Here is a 13,568-nt window from a genome sequence, read left to right on the forward strand (position 1 = left end):
TAAAGCCTACTTGGAGATCAAGCAATCTTAAGGCAAATTTGTGATCTTATTGATTTACTAGTAATTATCAAGAACTTTGATAATTAATGGTGGTTTGCTTGATTATCAAGTTTGTACAATATGGGAGGATATTGCACCTATGGCTCAAAACGTGGGTTAGGCAACTTAATTATCAAATGAGTTACCTTATATTGCAATTAAGGAGTATGGCATGGACGTGAACAATTTGGGTAAGGAAACAATCACCTTGCTTGCGATCATCAAGGAATGTGTGTGTGTGTGTGTGTGTGTGTGTGTGTGTGTGCATGTGTGTATAAAATTGCTCATGCACGGTGGGTCAATTAAGGAAGCTAGCATCCTTCAATATCAGACTTATATGATTGCAATACGTGCATCCAAGAGTTAGTTTTCTAACACAATTAACCTTGCCTAGAAGATTGCTGCGCTCTATGTCCCCCTTTGTATTCGACAGTTTCATTAATCAAGGTTTGAGGGCAGCAACACTAGCCCTTCTTTCCAAAAAACAAAAGATTGCTACGCAAAATTGGAGACAACTTAATAAGTGTTTTGATTTGATTCAAGGCCAACAACTGTGGCCTAAAATATAGTATATCATTTGAAGGTATTTCATTTCTAGCTATTAGGAAGGTGAATCTGCAATGAGTAGCCTATACATGTAGAGGCTAAGATGGATCAACAACACACAACCTCTCAATCAACCAATCACACAGATTATCCAAAGTCTCTCCAGAGCAAACCTACCTTTAACCTAGTTGAAACCAGCGAAGCTAGGGCAACACCCTAACAACCCAGCGAAGCTAAAGTCACGCTTTAGCAAACCTTATGCTTTCTCTTACTTTCCGGTGATTGGTCTACTCAACCTACAACATTGAGTATCGATTCAGTTACGCAAGAGATCACAACAAAAGTCCTTATTCTGTTAAAGCTTAGAAAAGAACCTTGTGACAAGGTTGGTGCTCTCCTCGTCGACAGCGTTTGATAAGAAGTTAGGTCAAAGCCACCCCCGACGATCACACCCACGGTGTTGGCAGGCTCGCACAATCACACCAGCAAAAAGAGATTGTTTGCTAGCCCAAACTTGGTCACAGCCAAACAGGTACAAACTAAAGAGTCTCTAGTACTCAAGTCATTAACGATAACTATTTTGACAAAATAATAATGCATAGTTTTCTAGAGAGCATGCCTCATATTTTCTAGTTTTCATTCACTTGATGTGAAAGTCTGAGATTCGAACATGCATGTCACTATATCGGCTCATATGCCTGCTAAGTTCCTCTGAAGAATCTAAGGATATTTTTGATAACTTATTATCGATTGAAATGATAAACTTTTGATCTATGAGACTCATCGTTCCCTCTGGAAAAAAAAAAAAAAGTATCGACATATTCAATTATGTTTATCTTCAGTAAATCATGAAGGGGCACGGAGGTCCCAACATGTGGTCAACATTACCAGTATCACAATGTAGATTATTGCATGTGGGGCGCGCAATGTATCTCGGTACCATGGTTACACTCAAAACTTTGGCTTGTTTCAATGCTTGATCAACTGGGTTTCAGTTATTTTGTGTTCCTGTTGTTCAGAGAGATGGCTACTCAATGGTAGAAGCTAAGGCATTTGCGATATAATCTTTGTATACCGTATATAAGGGGATTGAGTAGCAATACAAGTCCTCAGGTCTAGAGTAAAAGGTACTTCTTGGCCAGAAACTTTAATGTCCCAAAGTTCACCATTTTTGGACATTTTTTTCTAGTGGAAAACCCTTCTTGGTCAATATCCATTATCCAGTCTTCCAAGGCTCCTAAAGAGGATCGCCTGTAGAGCTAGAAAATGGTGGCATGGTGGGAAGATATGATAGTACTAAAGTATGTCACACATTAGGATGATGCACCAAGTGTAAATGACCGAATGATAATGAGGAAAAAGATACTCATTCTTCACTCTTTTTTCAATATCGTTTTTATTAAAGTTAATCATGAAACCAAACAATATAGAAGTCATAGTGAAATCACAGCTTTCTTCTTTTTTCAATTATTTCTCAACTTCATTTAAGTTTACTCTACACAACATAAAAAAGTATGAAATTCATGTTTTGGTAGTCAATTAATTTGTACTTTTTTTTTTTTTTTTTTTTTTTGTAAAAAAAAAACCCCACCCGTGATGGGGCTCAAACTCCTGACCTCTTATATATGAGACCAAAGCCTTACCATCCCACCAAACACACACACCCTCAATTAATTTGTACTTACTTGTGCACAACTTTTGTTGGATTTAAATCTAGGATAAGCGAATAATGAGTAATCTAAATTAAAAAAATGGCAACTCGGTTGTTTGGCAAAACGGCTTGATACGGTTTAGATAATAGTAAGTGTTTAAAGGCCCAGAGTGGAAGTGGCAAGAAGAAAATGCCCAAAGGAGGAAGAGTAGGCTTCGAGGCATCTCCATCCATAATCGAGAAAGCGAAAAATGTACGGAAAGCCTCGGAATTGCTCGTCAGCAGCACTATCGAAGAGTTCCCTGAAGAAGCTGTTAAAGCAGCAGCGGTGGGAAGTGAAGAAGAAGAGAGAGGGAGAGCGGAAGCGAAAGGAATGGGAGGAGACTGCCGAGTTTGAGCGAAGAGGTGAGAGGTTGAAGATGATAGAGTCCAGGAAGAGGTTGAGGAAAGAGAGAATGAACAAGAGGTCAGAGGAGTGTGGACAGAAGATGATGGTGATTGATCTCGAATTCTCTCATTGGAATTATCACCATGAAGAAAGCAGAGGAGCAGGCAAAGCTCCCCAATGCCAATTTCATCATCTCTCAGTTAGATTGAATTTTGGCTGGCTTTTGTGGCCCATATGTCAAACGGACATGGGCTTGCTCCGATCCGACGCACTCTTCTGTCCGGCATCGAACAGTTGCCTTCCTTTAACCGTATAATGAAAGGGTGTCTACATAATCAGTTTGCATGCACCCCTAACCAGTCAAACGTTGTAACCCTACACCAAAAGATACCATACATTATATATACACCAACGTCCATAGGGCTCCCCATTCATTCCTTTGAAACTTCCGATTCTATTTTGACAAACAAAACATTGTTTCAAGGATGGACAACTATCAAACTGATTATGGGATGATTGTTATTCTTCTGGCCTTGGTGGTGGTCGGTTCTATCCTTTTTCTGCCCCTGCTCATCGGTCCTCTGCAGCCCCCGTCTGTCGCTGTTATGCTTATAATCCCCGTCAGTTTGTGAAGAAACCGATTTCTATTGTTATTATGGACATCAGTCACCAAAGAAACCGATGAGAAAAGTTTCGTACAAAAAATTTAAAAAAATGCGGAGGGACTAAGTTTAAAAGTTTGAGAAACGCGGGGTCTAAAATTTTAATTCCCCCCAACACTTAGTCACTTTATCTAAAAACTTTCGAACCCTAATCGATAGACTCTCACTCTGAGTCTCTGACTGCCTCCTTCGCGTCCCTGACCTGAGCTCGTTCTCTGCGTTCAGCTCTTTCTCTCTTGCTCTTTTCTGAAACCCTAGCGCTCTCCTCCCTCTCCTGCTCTCTTTCCACGGCTACTGTCTCTCCCTCATTGAACTACTGCCTCCATCCCCTCACCGGCGCCATCGCCTTTGCTGGTGTTTCTCTTCCAACACCACCACGTCGTTGCTCCGAGATCCGAACCCCAACTGGTCCAACCTGCCTCCAAGGAGTTTATCCTCCTCGATTGGTGCAACTTCGAGCACCAAGTGCCAGCATGGTTCTAAAGCTCACCTCTCTCTCTCTCTCTCTCTCTCTCTCTCTCGTAGCCCCGCTCTCCTCTCTCTCTCTCTCTCTCTCTGTTTCTCTCTCCGGCACGGCCGCACGACGCCTTTTCTTTCTTCGACGGTGACGCCGTGATGGACTGACGGTGCGCGGTGAGTCTGGGTTTCTGTTTCTCTTAATTTCTGCTTCTGGGTCTTCACTCTTTAATCGATTTATGGCTTCCTCTTAATTTCTGCTTCTGGGTATTCAATTTCAATCTTCAAGTCTGGGTTTGGCTCGAACTCTACTAGGTGAAGCAGCTTCAATTTCAGTTTTCGACTCGATTTTGGAAACTTCAAGCTTGGTAAGTTGCTGCCATCTTTCTTGCTTCGATTTCTGGGTTCGAATTGCATCTATTTCTTTTGCTATACGCTATACATATGACTGATATGAGATGAAAATTGGATATGTGATCTGTTTTGTCCTTCTGGATTTCTGGGTTCGAATTGCATCAGTCACTTTTTGCCTTTCTGTTTTGACTTTGGACTTGAAAATTTGAAATTGAGTTGCATTTGTAGACTTGTATCTGTTTTGGTAAAGCATTGAATTGTTTGATGTTTTGGTTTTGGATCCCATATCGTAGATTTTGAAGATTGTATCTTTAGTTATGTATCTGTTTTGTATCTTTTTTGCGACTGTTGCGGTTGTAGGAAACAGTTGGAGGAAACTTCATTGGTGTTTTTAATATGGGTGAGTCTCTGTTTTTTAAGGTTGATATTTAAAAACTTCATTTGTTCTCAGATTCTCTCAACCCATTGAATGAGTAACTTATATATGGTTTAACCCATTGATGGTTAACATGCAGTAACTTATATATGTTTGGACTTTGGAAGAAGCATTAATAATTGTGTTTGAATGGAGTGTGTTTACTACTTGGCCATTTTGATTGATATATTTTTTTTTTCTTTTTCAAAATGGGTTGAGAGAGAAGGGAAACAGGATTAGTTTAGTGGTTTACATATTGAGAATGGTTACTGTGGTATCAATACACTATGGTGCTTTGTTGGTGGAAATTGGGGTACATATGGTTTAACCCAGTTTTTAACAGAGCAGTGGTCATTTTGGATGTTGCACGAAACCCACACTGATTATTGCTGTCGACGAGCCTTTAAAGGGATTGAAAATTCAAGGCCGGTCGGTGAAGAGACCTGGCATATCGGATGATTTTTGGAGCAGCAGCACGTATGATTTGGACAACAGCGCTGTGCAGTCCAAGAGAAGCATCTCATCCATCAGCACCTTACACCAGACCCTCCTCCATGGCAGCCGCGCTGGTAGCACGAGCAGCCAACCTGACTTTGTAAATCAAGGCAAGTTTTGATTGCGTGTTGCTTTGGTATGGCGATGATGGTTAAGTGTGTTTGCTGTGTCACTTAGTCAACTCCATATGTAGTTGTGTTGTGTTAATCTAAACCCAAAGTCCCATTTTTTTTTTTTTTTTAATGTACAGTGCCCTGCTGTGTTCTACCCATGTCTTTGTTACTACACTTAACATTCCAAAGTCAGTTTGAAGACAGTTTACATATATATGATATGTATGTAAGTTAGTTGCTAAAGACATTTCTAGTTTTTTACGTTGTTTTGTGGCATATTCAGAGAGTGTATATATACTTCCCTACTTTCTTTGTTTCTAAATGTTTGTTTTTACTAAAATGGTAACTCAACCTAGATGCTGGACTCAGAGAGGAGCGGTCTGGGTTGAGAGAATCTGAGAACAAATGAAGTTTTTAATATGGGTGAGTCTCTGTTTTTTAAGGTTGGGTGCATAGGCATTCGTTGGAGCCGTTACTATTTGCTTCTTGGTTCTGATACTTGTCTTGATTAATTAGCATCTCTGCCTTTGCAGAATAACTTTTTGGTTGTTTATTTCTCTAGTGTTCAGAACTTGTTTTGTTGACATGTTAGGAGCTAATGTAGCCTCTCTTTCAGAATGAGACAACTAGCACAGAGGAAAAGAAGGACACTTATGAACTGGAGCTAATGTTGGCACAAGAGAGAAAGGTTTGCTGTACTTTGTTTTCTTTTACTTGGTAATTTGGTTGGTTGAAGCAATCACATGTGTACATGAAACTTTAAGATTAATTTGTATTTTTCATGATTGACTAGCTATGGCAGAGAGAAAAGCATCAGCTTCCACTAAAGAACATTGAATTGGAGAATCAGATTGATATGAAAAAGAATGAGCTGGAGCACTGCCACAAGGAGCTACAGCATATGGTAATCATACCGTTGCAGATGTTAATATCGATCAACTTAGACTGTATTGGAATGTTATAATGATTTTACTACTCACATATATTTCCGGCTTGTATATGATATTCGTTCATACGCACTTTTATACTCTTATGTTTTTCCTTTTTATCTTTGTTTTCAGATATAAATTCAACAAAGATTGCTTGGTTATTCAGTGGTCAGGAGAAAATCGTAACAGATTAGCAGGTGCCTGATTTTCTTATTTTTAGAAGCGGATCCTTTATAGAACTGCTTTGTGTTGCTAATATTCTAAAATTCATTGAACCGGTAAATACTCTTTAACTGCACTAAGAATTCTGCTGTTTAGTGTGCTGTAGTTGATGCTTTCATCTGGTAGGAGGCTGTCCCATGTCTTTCTTGTTTCTTAAATCCTCATCAGCTGAAAGTGGAATATTTCTGCAGTTTTTCTCTGTTCTGTTAGTGGGTTTCTTCTCGTTAAGTCTAGTTAATGTGTCTCATTTCTGGATTGGAGCTATGGTTTTCACCTGTGAGGTTTGCCTGCCTTTGGGTATTGAGTTTGACAGATAAGAAATTGGTCTTGTTTATTATGGAGTGAATGTGTTTCAATTCAAAAGATTTCAATGCTTTTACATATATGTAATCTAGTCTATATTTATAGGCTAAAGTATAGATTAGTTAACAGAAATGGTTATCAGAAAGTATGGTATCAAGTTTGACAGATGAGAATCAAGAAGGTCCAGAATTTCATTATCCTTTGGTTTTCTCTGGTAATGAAATTCAGAACTTTGGTATTGTACTATAGTTGGAGTAACTGTGTTGTTAAACTCAAAATCTTCCATTGCTTATAAACATACATACTCTTATTAATACCCGAAAGATTGCTTAGAGGCAAGAGTTAAAGGTGGTCCAATCTGAAATTTAATTTATGTGATAAAGGGTTTCTCTTATAAACTTGTATTTCAAAAGTGGAGAATAGAATCTTATGCTCAATTTGGGCTCATTTCGAGTTAATTAAACAAAAAACAAGGTCCTCTGTTCCTGTGTGTTGGTTCACTAGAGACAGGCTTCAATTTTTATGCCAAATTAAGGGTGTGCCATTACCCTTTGGTATTGGTAATTGGTGTGATTTAGAAGTAATTTGTCAATTGCTTGGTCAGGTATGTCAAGTCCTAACTAATATACCAGCACATATTTGATTTTAAAAAGGGTTGCTTCTTGTGTCAGGCTTTTTCTTGATGCATACTTCGGTACTTGCATGCTAAAGCTAGCATGCTTGACACTCTTCTGAACTGTTACTAATTCCTTATGCCTTACAATATCTCAAATTGACTGGTAGAAGCGATGAAACTGTAAGTACTTTACCAAGTAACAAGAGTTATGGCAATTAGCTTCCCAATTGTTTTCTTTTCTGTTTCAGATAAGTGATTTATTTATTGAATTATAGGTGGCAATGATTGAAGGTTATCTTCGAGCAAATAAATTGTTTGTTGACTATAATGAGGTAAGATCGTAATTCTTCTAACTCGTTAATAAATTACTGAATTAACTTTTTCAATCTGAGTTGCATATGTTGGAAACATCTGTTTGTATTTTAAAAGTTCAGAAGTGTCCATTTGTCTCTTTGCAGGACCCAACTCTATCCTCTACTTGCAAAGTTCAGTGAGCAGATGGTCTCACTCAAGTCATTTTCATGAAGACTAATCTGAAGAAACTCTTGAAGTCTCCTCCTAGAGAGTCTTGAAGCAAGTGGGTAAGCTTGGTTATCTTCATTTTACAATGGGATTGGCTTAGTTATCTTCTTAAATTGATCATTTACTATTCCAATTATGGGTGAGATTCTCACAGTAGGGAGAAGTCAAGATTTGGGTAGGGTACTGGTAGGGGAAGTAGGAAGTCAAAAAAGAATTCACCAAGTTGTAAAGCTTTGTTGCTTGATTGTTTTGGAGTGGATAGGTTGTCTCTAAGTTGTTTATTTCGATTGTTGTCTCAAAACCAAAAGCCCAAAAATCATCTTGTTGTTTATTTCTTTAGTTTCTGTTTTTGCAGGTTTCTGTCCTCAGTTTTCTTTTAATTAATTACCATAGAAAATGATCTCCAAAATCCCTAAAAATTTACCAGTATCCAGTTTAGGATGTTAGCTTAATGTCTATAAAATTTCGTTGATATCTGAGCAGTTTAGGTTAGGTTTTTGTTTTCATTTTGGTTTCTGGTCAGAGTAGTTAATCTGTTTTGTGTTCATTAGTCTAGTTATTCAATCTTCTGTGGGTAATGACCCCTGCTTCCCTGTCTACAAGCAACTAATTCATTTTTTGTAGGGTAAGTTTGTGTGAGCTTTAAGTTACACAAAAGAATTACCTAATGGTATGCAGTGCAGTTAAAACTTACAATGCTGAAAAGGGGAGGGTTAACAAAGTGCCTAAGTTAAAATTACTTCCGGTAAGCATAGTATTTGTGGTTGATCGAGTTACAATATATGTTTTACTATGATAATTCTCTTTCTAATTCAATAACATGAATAAATAGGGCGCACCTAAGCAGCCGGGTGGAGTTGAGTGTGGCTATTATGTTATGCGGTACATGAAGGATATTATTAATGATGACACGCTTTCGTTTTCAACCAAGGTATAAGCATTGTAATTTGACAAAAAACTATGTTTTAAATATTGGTGTATCATTATGACATTCATTGTTATATGTATTTGTAGTGGGCGGTAAAGGATCGGAAAGGGTATACCCAACAACAACTTGACGAGGTTCGCATTGAAGTAGCCGACTACTTACAGACTCTGCTGTAGGTTCTGACCAGTTTCTTGATTTTGAGTTAGACTAGCTTTTAATTAACTTTTTTGTAGCAATTATGAACAAACAAGAATACTAATTACTAGGCTAGCCTTGTAGTATATAGGTGCATGAATTGGGGTTTTATTTTGCCCATTTTGTAAATTGTTAAGGATGATGAATGTCGGATATAATACCCCAATTTGCAATTTATAATCACAGTTCTATTTTGTGGACATCATCCTCTTTATAGAATGTGATGTCTAGATATAAAGTTGAAATCAGTTTTAGCCATAAAAACTGATGTCCAGTAATACAGATACATCAGTTCCAAAATGAAAATCGATGTTACTAAAATATCCAGACATCGGTTCATTGTCAAAAACGATATACTACCGAGTGCCAGACATCAGTTCCGAAATGAAAACCGATGTTACTAAAATATCCAGACATCGGTTCATTGTCAAAAACGATATACTACCGAGTGCCAGACATCAGTTCCGAAATGAAAACCGATGTTACTAAAATGTCCAGACATCGGTTCATTGTCAAAAACGATATACTACCGAGTGCCAGACATCTGTTCTGAAATGAAAACCGATGTTACTAAAATATCCAGACATCGATTTTTGAATAGAAACGATGTGCAATAGATTATTAACATTGTTTTTTCGTTACACACTGATGTTAATATAAGTAAATATATCGGTATATGTGGCAGATTACGCTTCAAAATCATGAAGAACAAGAAATGTTTATGGGAACCGATGTCTGTAACAGTATTACTCATCGGTTCTTAAATCAATAACGATGTTAAAACGCAAACTTGTGTTGTATAATCTATATTTCTTTAAGCTTTAAATATAATAAAATGTGGGTTTAACAATAGTAAAGCATGCAAGTTTGTTATCATTTAAACCTATTTACATCGGTTTATAATAAGGAACCGATGTCTACCCGAATACTAGACATCGGCTAAAAACCGATGTCTGCATTTTCCGGATCTTTCTCATCACCCACAAAGACATCGGTTGGTTTTTTGTTTCTCATCGGTTTTTGGCCGAAGTCTGGGGCCATAATTCTAGTAGTGTGCTCTCTTCTGTATCTTGTTTGGTTAAACCAGAAAATCTATATCGTACGTGTATAGGCATCGTCTTTATCTAGTGCAGTGATATTTTTAATGGAGACGATCCTCAAATTTATTTAACCAGCATTTTGCTTGATTATAAAAGTAAAAATTAAATTCGGGAGAAGAACTATAATCAGAACGTCTTAAGTGTGATTAGTTTCTCAGGAAAAGTAAATAAACTTGAGCCATGCTGCCAAGTGACAACTGCGCGCCAAACAAACACATTGATTGTAGGATGCGTTTCTTTGTTGATCAAAATGACATGATTACGGGTGGTATGCCCAATTTAAAAAAAAATTATACAAATAATGACATGAACCCAAGCGCAAAAGCCAAATGATGCTAGCCTGACTCCCAATTTTAATGAAAAATGACCAAAATGCTCAGTTTAATGAAATATTTATGCGTATGTCACTGACCCAATATCAACACCCCAAAACATTCCAACTCTTCTTCTTAACTCCACCTGACTGACCATTGTTGTACAAACTCCACTATCCGACACATGTCCACATCGCATTGGAGAAAGCCCATCGATCAGCTCCCACTTTAAAAGGTGGTGCTTGCTTCCTAGTCTTCGTTTTCAACCTTTGGGCTCAACGCCGAGAAGTCCTCTCTCTCTCTCTCTCTCGCTCGCCGACAATTAAGCATCATGGCAATCTCTGCTGCTTCTCCGCCGGCGACGGCGACGGCGACGAGCTCGTCGTCAATAGCGTTGACGGTCAGAGCCTACTCCATGCCCCTGATTCTCTTCATCGCCGCCATGTATTTCCAGCTCTCTGTTATTCCCTGCTTGCAATTATGAATTAAGGTGCTCGGTTTCGTGGTGGGTGTTATCTTCCTTCGTGCTTTATCTGCTTAGTAAGCTCTACATGCACACCACGTACCCATGGTTTTGCAAAAGGAAAAAATGATAATTTACATGAGCTCATCATCTAATGCCACATCATGGTATACTTGTCATTGTTTAATGCTACACGTCATACTTGTTCGCCAATGCTCAAGTAACACACGTAGCCACAAATTGATTTGCACGTGCTCCACTACATATTGATTTGTACATGCTCCGCTACATATTTAAGAACGTGGGTAATATTCAGAGCCATTTTGTCATTTTATTTACTACTTACGACATGCAAGATGCCTCTAGAGCAAGTATGCTTAGTTTTCATTCATATGCATAGGATCATCAAGATAGACACAAATCTGCATGTCTTGATTCTCCAATTAGTCTAGATGAGCATGACTGCAGCGAGTGCAGTAGCAGGATTGGACGAGTACAGTAGCGGGATTAGGCGATGCCGAGTGCAGTACCAGAACACGAGTACAAGTGCAGTAGCAGAACTGGACGAATATGAATGCAACAAGTGCAGTAGCAGGATTGGACGAGTGTAGTAGTAGGATTAGGCGATGACGAGTGCAGTAACAGAACACGAGTACAAGTGCAGTAGTAGAACTGGACGAGTACGCAGTAGCAGGACTAGGCAATGACGAGTGCAGTAGCAGAACACGAGTACAAATGCAGTAACAGAACTGGACGAGTATGAGCGCAGCGAGTGCAATAGCAGGATTGGACTGGTGCAGTAGCAGGATTAGGCGATGACGAGTGTAGTAGCAGAAACACAAGTAGCAGAACTGGACGAGTATGAGTGCAGTAGCAGGATTTGACAAATCAATAGCAGGATTAGACGATGAGATGAGAGTAGTAGGAGAGTGAGGTTTTGTGAAGTAACATAAACAGATTATTCTCATGAAGAAGAAAAAAAGAGCAACATAAAGGGATTATTCTTAGGAAAAAAAAAAGTAACATAAAGGAATTATTCTAAAAAAAAAAAAGTAACATAAGGGGATTAGAAGTCAAAAGAAATAGTTAAGGGTAAAAAAGTAAATTAACTCATGACATGTGGCAAGTGAAGAGTAAATTGTTCTTATTTGTAAGATTTAGGATTAAATACTGTTTATTCCCTATACTTATAGAGTTTTATTGTTTCAGTCTCTGACCTTCGAATTTCACCTAAAAAGTCTCTGAACTCTCAATTTCCTCCCAATTGGTCCCTGCCGTCAAAATTTTCTGTTAAAGTTGTCGAAAATGTCTATTATGCCCTCACTTACTTTTTTTTTAATTTATTTTTTCTCTGTTTTTTTTTTTTTTTCATTTCATCTCTTGAAGGTCTGTGTATTGGAACCATCTTGATGAGGAGATGAACAGAAGGAGGCGAAAGAGCCGGAAGAAGAAGAGGTAAAAAGAAAAAAAAATAAAAAAATAAAAAAAGAGAGGATGAGAAATATATATATATATATATATATATTAAATAAATGAGGATATAATAGACTTTTTAGGGGAAGATAACGGAGTTTTTGACGGATGCTTGATGGCAGAGACCAATTGGGAGGAAATTGGGAGTTCATGGACTTTTTAGGTGAAATTCAAATGTCAGAGACTGAAACGATGAAACCCTATAAGTATAGGGAATAAGCAGTATTTAACCCTAAGATTTAATCCTTATAAAGGGATTAGAAGTCAAAAAAAGTAGTTAAGGGTAAAAAATAAATTAATTCATGACATGTGGCAAGTGAAGAGCACATTGTCCTTATTTGTAAGATTTAGTCCTTATATATTTAACTTAATCTTTAGAGGATGTATTTGTTAAGTCATCTTTTGTCAATAACTTATGTGTAATGCGACGTGGGTTGGGTGGAACTCAGTCGGACTGGTGCTGTACGACGGCGTGGTGGAAGGGACAAGGTGGACTGGCCCGAACCAATGATGGGCCTGGTGCAATCCTTGGTAGACTCCCCTATTGGGCCGGAACTGTTTGGGCTGGGCTTATGCCCTAGTCCAGCTTTTTTGGGCTGGGGTTTAGGCTCTTAGCCCAAACCTATGTTTTTAGCTTTTTGTCTAATTACAATAAGTTCCCTTGTATTAGGAACCAAACGAGTGTTTTGTTTAGGCTTGTCTATTTGCTATGTTTTTTCCATAGCTTATAGGCTCGCTGTTATGCGAGTGATAAGTTCAAATATAGTTGGTCTATCTTATGTACCACTGTGGCTCCTCCACGAATCATTGTTCTGACCATTGTTATGTGTCAGCAGGTGGATATGTAATAACCTTCTTAGCATGTGACATTATTATAAATGGAATTCCATTACTTCAAAAAAAAAAATAATAACTTATATGTAATTTATTATAAAATAAAGAGATTATTCTCAAGAAAAAAAAAAGTAACATAAAGGGATTAGAAGTCAAAAGAAGTAATTAATGGTAAAAAAAAATAAATTAACTCATGACATGTGGCAAGTAGAGAGCAGATTATCCTTATTTGTAAGATTTAATCCTTATAAAGGGATTAGAAGTCAAAAGAAGTAGTTAAGGATAAAAAAAAAAAATTAACTCATGACATGTGGCAAGTGGATAGCAAATTGTCCTTATATGTTTAATTCAATCTTTAAATGATGTATTTGTTAAGTCATCTTTTGTCAATAACTTATATGTAATTTATTATAAAAACTACTCCTAGTTTGAATTGGTTTAGATTTTACCATGCAAGTTGCTGAATAACTCTCCCAATTCAAATAGGATTTTACTAGCATAGCCTATAAACACATGTTGCATTTACTTGGAAATTGCATAAGGTCTGAAA

At 37.7% G+C, this 13,568-nt stretch overlaps 3 long non-coding RNA genes across 3 annotated transcripts; all 3 read left to right on the top strand.

The window, feature by feature from the left end:
- Window positions 1-3,648: 3,648 nt before the first annotated feature.
- On the top strand, window positions 3,649-4,497 carry LOC121053003. The gene is made up of 3 exons (XR_005810499.1): window positions 3,649-3,919; window positions 4,032-4,110; window positions 4,457-4,497. It is a non-coding gene; the product is annotated as an uncharacterized LOC121053003 (long non-coding RNA).
- Window positions 4,498-7,268: 2,771 nt separating this feature from the next.
- LOC112200461 lies at window positions 7,269-7,770 on the top strand. The gene is made up of 3 exons (XR_002936316.2): window positions 7,269-7,369; window positions 7,465-7,521; window positions 7,648-7,770. It is a non-coding gene; the product is annotated as an uncharacterized LOC112200461 (long non-coding RNA).
- Window positions 7,771-8,389: 619 nt separating this feature from the next.
- LOC112200462 lies at window positions 8,390-8,885 on the top strand. The gene is made up of 3 exons (XR_002936317.2): window positions 8,390-8,456; window positions 8,544-8,642; window positions 8,726-8,885. It is a non-coding gene; the product is annotated as an uncharacterized LOC112200462 (long non-coding RNA).
- The last annotated feature ends 4,683 nt before the right edge of the window (window positions 8,886-13,568 follow it).

Source organism: Rosa chinensis, chromosome 4, assembly GCF_002994745.2.
Source record: "Rosa chinensis cultivar Old Blush chromosome 4, RchiOBHm-V2, whole genome shotgun sequence".
In the NCBI taxonomy this organism is placed as follows: domain Eukaryota; kingdom Viridiplantae; phylum Streptophyta; class Magnoliopsida; order Rosales; family Rosaceae; genus Rosa; species Rosa chinensis.